Genomic DNA, 5886 nt, shown 5'->3' with positions numbered 1-5886 from the left:
GGCTGAGCACTCCACAGACACGTATACCCTTAACGTAGTTCTCGGGGATATTCAGCATGACACAGAGTGTGACAAGGCTGACCCTTTGAATTACAGGCACAACAGAAACAGGAAGTAAGAATGAGAGAAAGGTGTGGTGAAAGAGTACAGCAGGGTTCGCCACCATCCCCTGCCGGAGATCTCGTGGAGTATTTAGGTGTTTTCGCTCAATAAACACTCACAACGCCCGGTCTGGGAATCGAAACCGCGATCCTATGACCGCGAGTCCGCTGCCCTGACCACTGGGCCATTGCGCCTCCACTACATTGTCAGTGAAGCGAGGTAGACGGATTCTATATAAAAGCCTGCTTGGTGGAGTCAAAAGGTACAGTCTTGTCATACATTTTGCCATACTGATTCTACCTGTGAATTACATTAACGGTATACATATCTATGGAATACTCAGCCACTTAAAAGGTAATTCTGGAGCAGGTAACTGAATCCTCATCTTTGAACGGTGGGACCCACCATTAGATTACACCTTAATCAATGTAGGCTTTCATCTATCTAATCATTAGTGTATCGATCAATCAACAGATATGGATGATTCGTAACAGTTTCTGTGACTCAGTATGAGTGTATATATGTGTGTATGTGTGTGCGTGCGCGTGCGTGCGTGCGTGCGTGCGTGCGTATATGTGTGTGTAGGTACGTTAATATGTGTGTGCGTGTATATGTGTGCGTGTGCGTGCGGGTTTGTGTGTGTACATGTGTGCATGTGTGCGCGTGTGTGTACGTGTGTGCATGTATGTGTGAGGGTGTGTATGTGCTTGTGTCGTGTGTCATTTGTGTGTGTGTGATTTTGTGTGTGTGTGTGCGTGTGTGTGTGTGTGTGTGTGTGTGTGTGTGTGTACCCACACAGACACATCATCTTTTACTTGTTTTAGTCATTGGACTGTATATATGCCGGGACACCGTCTGGAAGAGTTTAGTCGAACAAATCGACCCCAGTACATATTTTCTTGGCTCTTATTCTATCAGACTCTATTTGCCGAACCGCTAACTTACAGCGACGTTAAGAAACCACCACCGGTTGCCAAGCAGTGTGGCAGAATAAACACACACATACACACATGTATGCATGTATGTATGTATGCATGTATGTATGTATGTATGTATGTATGTATGTATGTATGTATGCATGTATGTATGTATGTATGTATGTATGTATGCATGTATGTATGTATGTACTGGTGCAGCCAGGCTTACGCAGACATATACATATGAGCATATTTGCAACCCACTCAAGTGTCATAAAACACGAACAGACAAGGTTAAATGCGAGCCAACGATGCTCCTTCTAAGTTCGTTCGTTCAGCCTTCTATAGAAATAGCAACTAATTCGCCTTCAAATATCTCGTAAAAGGTGAAAGATATTTCGGATACATAATCTTCATTAAAAAGATGATCACATGCGCAGGAGTGGCTGCGTGGTAAGTAGCTTGCTTACCAACCACATGGTTCCGGGTTCAGTCTCACTGCGTGACACCTTGGGGCAAGTGTCTTCTACTATAGCCTCGGGCCGACCAAAGCCTTGTGAGTGGATTTGGTAGACGGAAACTGAAAGAAGCCCGTCGTATATATGTATAAATATGTGTGTGTGTGTGTGTGTGTGTGTGTGTGTGTGTGTTTGTCCCCCCACCATCGCTTGACAACCGATGCTGGTGTGTTTACGTCCCCGTAAGTTAGCGGTTCGGCAAAAAGAGACCGATAGAATAAGTACTAGGCTTACAAAGAATAAGTCCTGGGGTCGATTTTCTCGACTAAAGGCGGTGCTCCAGCATGGCCGCAGTCAAATGACTGAAACAAGTAAAAGAGTACAACTGAAACGCTTTTCCTCTTATGCCTACTGAATCAGGGCTGACCTGCGTAAAATGGCAGTTTCATCAACAAGATTTTATACCATAGCCAAGTTGCTGTATTTTCTATATCACTTCGTAATCAACAGAAGACGTTCATGTACGAATTGGCCTATTAATGTAAAAAAACGAAGGAAATAGCTGTGGCATTGCATGGTTATTGGGCGTTAACTGTGTAAAGGAAATACTTCCAAACAAGAAATAAAACCATACCGGTAAAACATAACAAACTTTTAGTTAACGCCTTCAAGGCTTGCTACTTTCCTCTTTATTCTGTTTACTTTTACTTCGTTTTAAACTTGAGATTGCGACCATCATGAAGCACCATTTTTATTGTTTTTTTTTTATTATTCTTTGTTGAGTTTGTTAACTAGTTGCAATTCCTTCTTTATACTGGATACTGGTGGGCAGAATAAGGTCTGTTCACTCAACTCGGGTTTATTACTGGTACTTGTTTTACAATCTTTACTGATATAAGTAAATGATAATAGACTCCAGTCTGGTGATGTTAAAAGTAAGAGGAGTAATTATCGAATTGAATGCTTCCAAGTATATACACTTACTAGCAGAAATACCCGGCGTTGCTCGGGTTAAAGAGAATAATGAAATTTTAAAATGTCATCTAGATTACGCAGGTCTCAACTGATAGTAGCTGAGATACAAACCTTCTACATTAATAACTCTCTAATCCATGCCACCATGGAACATAGACGTTACGTGAAATGTTAAAAGAAAGTTTTCAACTCATATATGTATATAAAGTAAATACACGTAATTCAAAAACACGCTTTATGTAGCTTATTTCGTAACCAATGAAAGGCCGATTTTGGTGATTCATTTGACAGAGGTAGTAGAGAGCCAATCCGATGATAAATCTGACCTTGGATCTTGAAAGTTTGCATGAATCCTGGCTCAGTTAAATCACTTGTGGATCCAAATGATGTCATCTGTAGTGCATCGTTGTATTGTCTAATTTTGTTTTGGAAGTGCTTGAAATCTTGGTCAGTTGATGACAACAGTTTCTTCAAAGGCTCTGGAGGTGGAGGGGATTGCAGGGAGTTTAACCTTTCTACTGCTGCAGCACAGTGCAGGTATCTCTGCATGCCACTTCCTTGCTTTACAATGTATGCACTCAGTTGTCATTGCAGCAATGGAAACTCTAGTGTCATCTGCATAATAAACTGCTGGATCATAATTGTAAGCTGCTTCATAGAAGTTGCTTCTTTGGGCTGTTACAACTGCTCTTCGTTCTGCAGTGGAGATCCTATTTCTTGTTAGCTGTGCTTAACTCTATTCATCACTTTGATATGCTCTGGCATTTGTAGTACACAGTCTGTTCGTTGCTTGGTATGCTTCCCTTTCTGCAGCTGTCTCTCTTTCCCTGAACAGAGACATTCTTTTGGCTGACCTTGACATTGTAGACAAATTTGACACTTTCCTTCTTGGCATGGTTATATATGTATGCAGAAATACACGTGCGCAGAAGATAATAAACAATGAAAATAACTAAGTACGATAAACTGAATAAAGTTCTTTTTATATTTCACGGTAGGCGACCAGGTCTGCTGGGTGTGCGAATGAGAATACAGGAGATAAGGAATGGAGTTGATAAGCTGCATAACTCATGACTCCTCATAACTTCAACCACAATACTAACACCCGATCCTAACACCCAACTATACCTCTACAGCAGATGCCCAACCTCCTGTCCTTTAGATAACGGCTATCTGCAGCTGCATAGGTTTGTAGGAGGTGTTCCTGATGGACTTCTGAGGGGATGGCTACTTAGTGAGTAACTGGTATTAGATTCGTTATTATTACTGGCGTTAAGATTAGTATTTGTTGAGGGTGATGTTGTTGGGCTTCATAATAGGATAATTATTGTGCCCAGTGGTATCTTCTGTGTCGTTCTCTATGTTTGCAAGAAGTATAGTTGGACGTTGTGGTCAGTTTAAGGATCAGGTTTTGGTAGTGGAATTGTAGTTGGAGTTATGAGGAGTTATGCTATGCAGCTTCAGACGCCCAACCTCCTGTCCTTTAGATAATCGCTGCCTCACAAAAAACATCGTTTATAAGTGTACAGTATCAACTGCCAGCTGTAACTACATATATATCGGTTCATGTAGCACCGCCTTCAAAGCTAGAGTGAACAACCACTACTCCAGTTTCAAGTCCCAAACAAAATCCAACAGTACATCGTTATCTCAGCTTATCAATAAACTAAAGATTGGTTCAACTCCTACACTTTCAAGTAGTCTATAGTCACCCACGCCATACAGCAGCTATAATAACAAGTGCTATTTTGCAATCCACGGATTGTCTTAATGAACGCAGTTGCATAATTTTTACCTGCAAACATCGACCACTAAATCTATTCTCGAAATACAAATAACAACAGTTCCACCCCGCCTTCTCTCCTAACCTTCATAAATTTTCCCTCTTATCTACCCTCACAACCACTATATATATTAAACCAATCCTCCCTTTAATTCCTTATTGTCAATTACATACTTCTCTGTATTTTTCCTTACCATTAAAATTTTTTTTTCACCTACCTCTCCCTCCTACCGCCCTCCCTTTGTAAACTTCCAAGTGCATACACCTCTACTACTTCATACAGTAAACACGCTTACCGCACACAATATACATTCCTCAGTTGAAAACAGTAGTAGCCGCTACAATTTTTCCCCACTTTTCATGCATATATATTTTTTCTCCCCCTAGACCAAAAACATTTCCCCACCTTCTACCCTCCATATTAGTTTTTCTCTAATACCACTCCCCTTGCTAATGTCTGTGATTCGGCCAAAATAACCCCATTGAATACTACCGGTCAAATGACCTTGCTTAAATTCCTCATTCCTATCAATCATATTTTTTCTTTTCTCCTTCTTTTAATCCTTATTTCTCTCTACATTTATATTCTCCTCTCCTACTGTGCTCTCTACATATTCTGATTAAATCTTCCTTATGTTAGCATGTACCTCCTTGCAACAATGTAAACTTTCATTTAATCAAGATATCCTTGGCCTGAAGAGTAACCTGTGGTACACACCTCGCTTGGATATTTACCACTTCTGAGGTTCCGCTCGCGACGAAACATATGTAGCCCGGATCTTATCTACTCCATTCCTTAACTCTTGTATTCTTATTCTGATCGCATACCGTGAAATATAAAAAAAAACTTTTTCAGTTTATCGTACTTCGATTCGAAAAAAATCCACAAGCTTCCGTCTCAATAAATCACTATTGTCCCTGAAAGTTGTTTTTTCATATTTACTACGGATTGCTTGAAGCTAACTTTCTTGTTACACCTGGATCCCTAGATCTTATATTAAAGCGCAACACGTTACCAAAGAGCGGGCTCAGTGATGGATTCCATACTTCAGTATCCAATGTAGTAAGACGCGGGGAGTGCGAGGAATGCGAGCCAAATAATAGTAGTAATAGTATTCAGAAAACAGATATGGTATTCAATGATTTATGAACATACGTGTTTCATCAAAATCCGGTAATAATTACATCTTTTGATTAAAACCCTTTCTAACATGAAAGTATCCATAGAGATTTGAGGCACACAATGCTTTATGAGTATAAAAAAGGAAACTCTGCGGCCGAAGCGACTCGAAATATACACTCAGTTTATGGGAAAGAATGCTTGAATGTAAGAACTTGCAGCAGATGGTTTGAAAAATTCAGAAGTGGAGATTTCAGCCTTGAAGATGAAGATCGAACAGGACGTCCAGTTGAGTTTCATTATAAGCTCCTTGAGGCATTACTTGAAGAAAATCCTGCATTATCAGTTGAAGAATTGGCAATAAAGCTTAGTTCAAACCATACAACTGTTCATCGTCATCTTCAACAACTTGGAAAGGTTCCTAAACTTGGAAAATGGGTGTCTCATGAATTGTCCGAAAGCAACTGCAAATCCTGAGTTGACATCTGCTCTTCTCTCCATTCTCGCGAACTCATTTCACCCTTTTTGGAT

Source organism: Octopus bimaculoides, chromosome 2, assembly GCF_001194135.2.
Source record: "Octopus bimaculoides isolate UCB-OBI-ISO-001 chromosome 2, ASM119413v2, whole genome shotgun sequence".
Lineage (NCBI taxonomy): Eukaryota > Metazoa > Mollusca > Cephalopoda > Octopoda > Octopodidae > Octopus > Octopus bimaculoides.
This window is presented reverse-complemented; position numbering follows the sequence as displayed.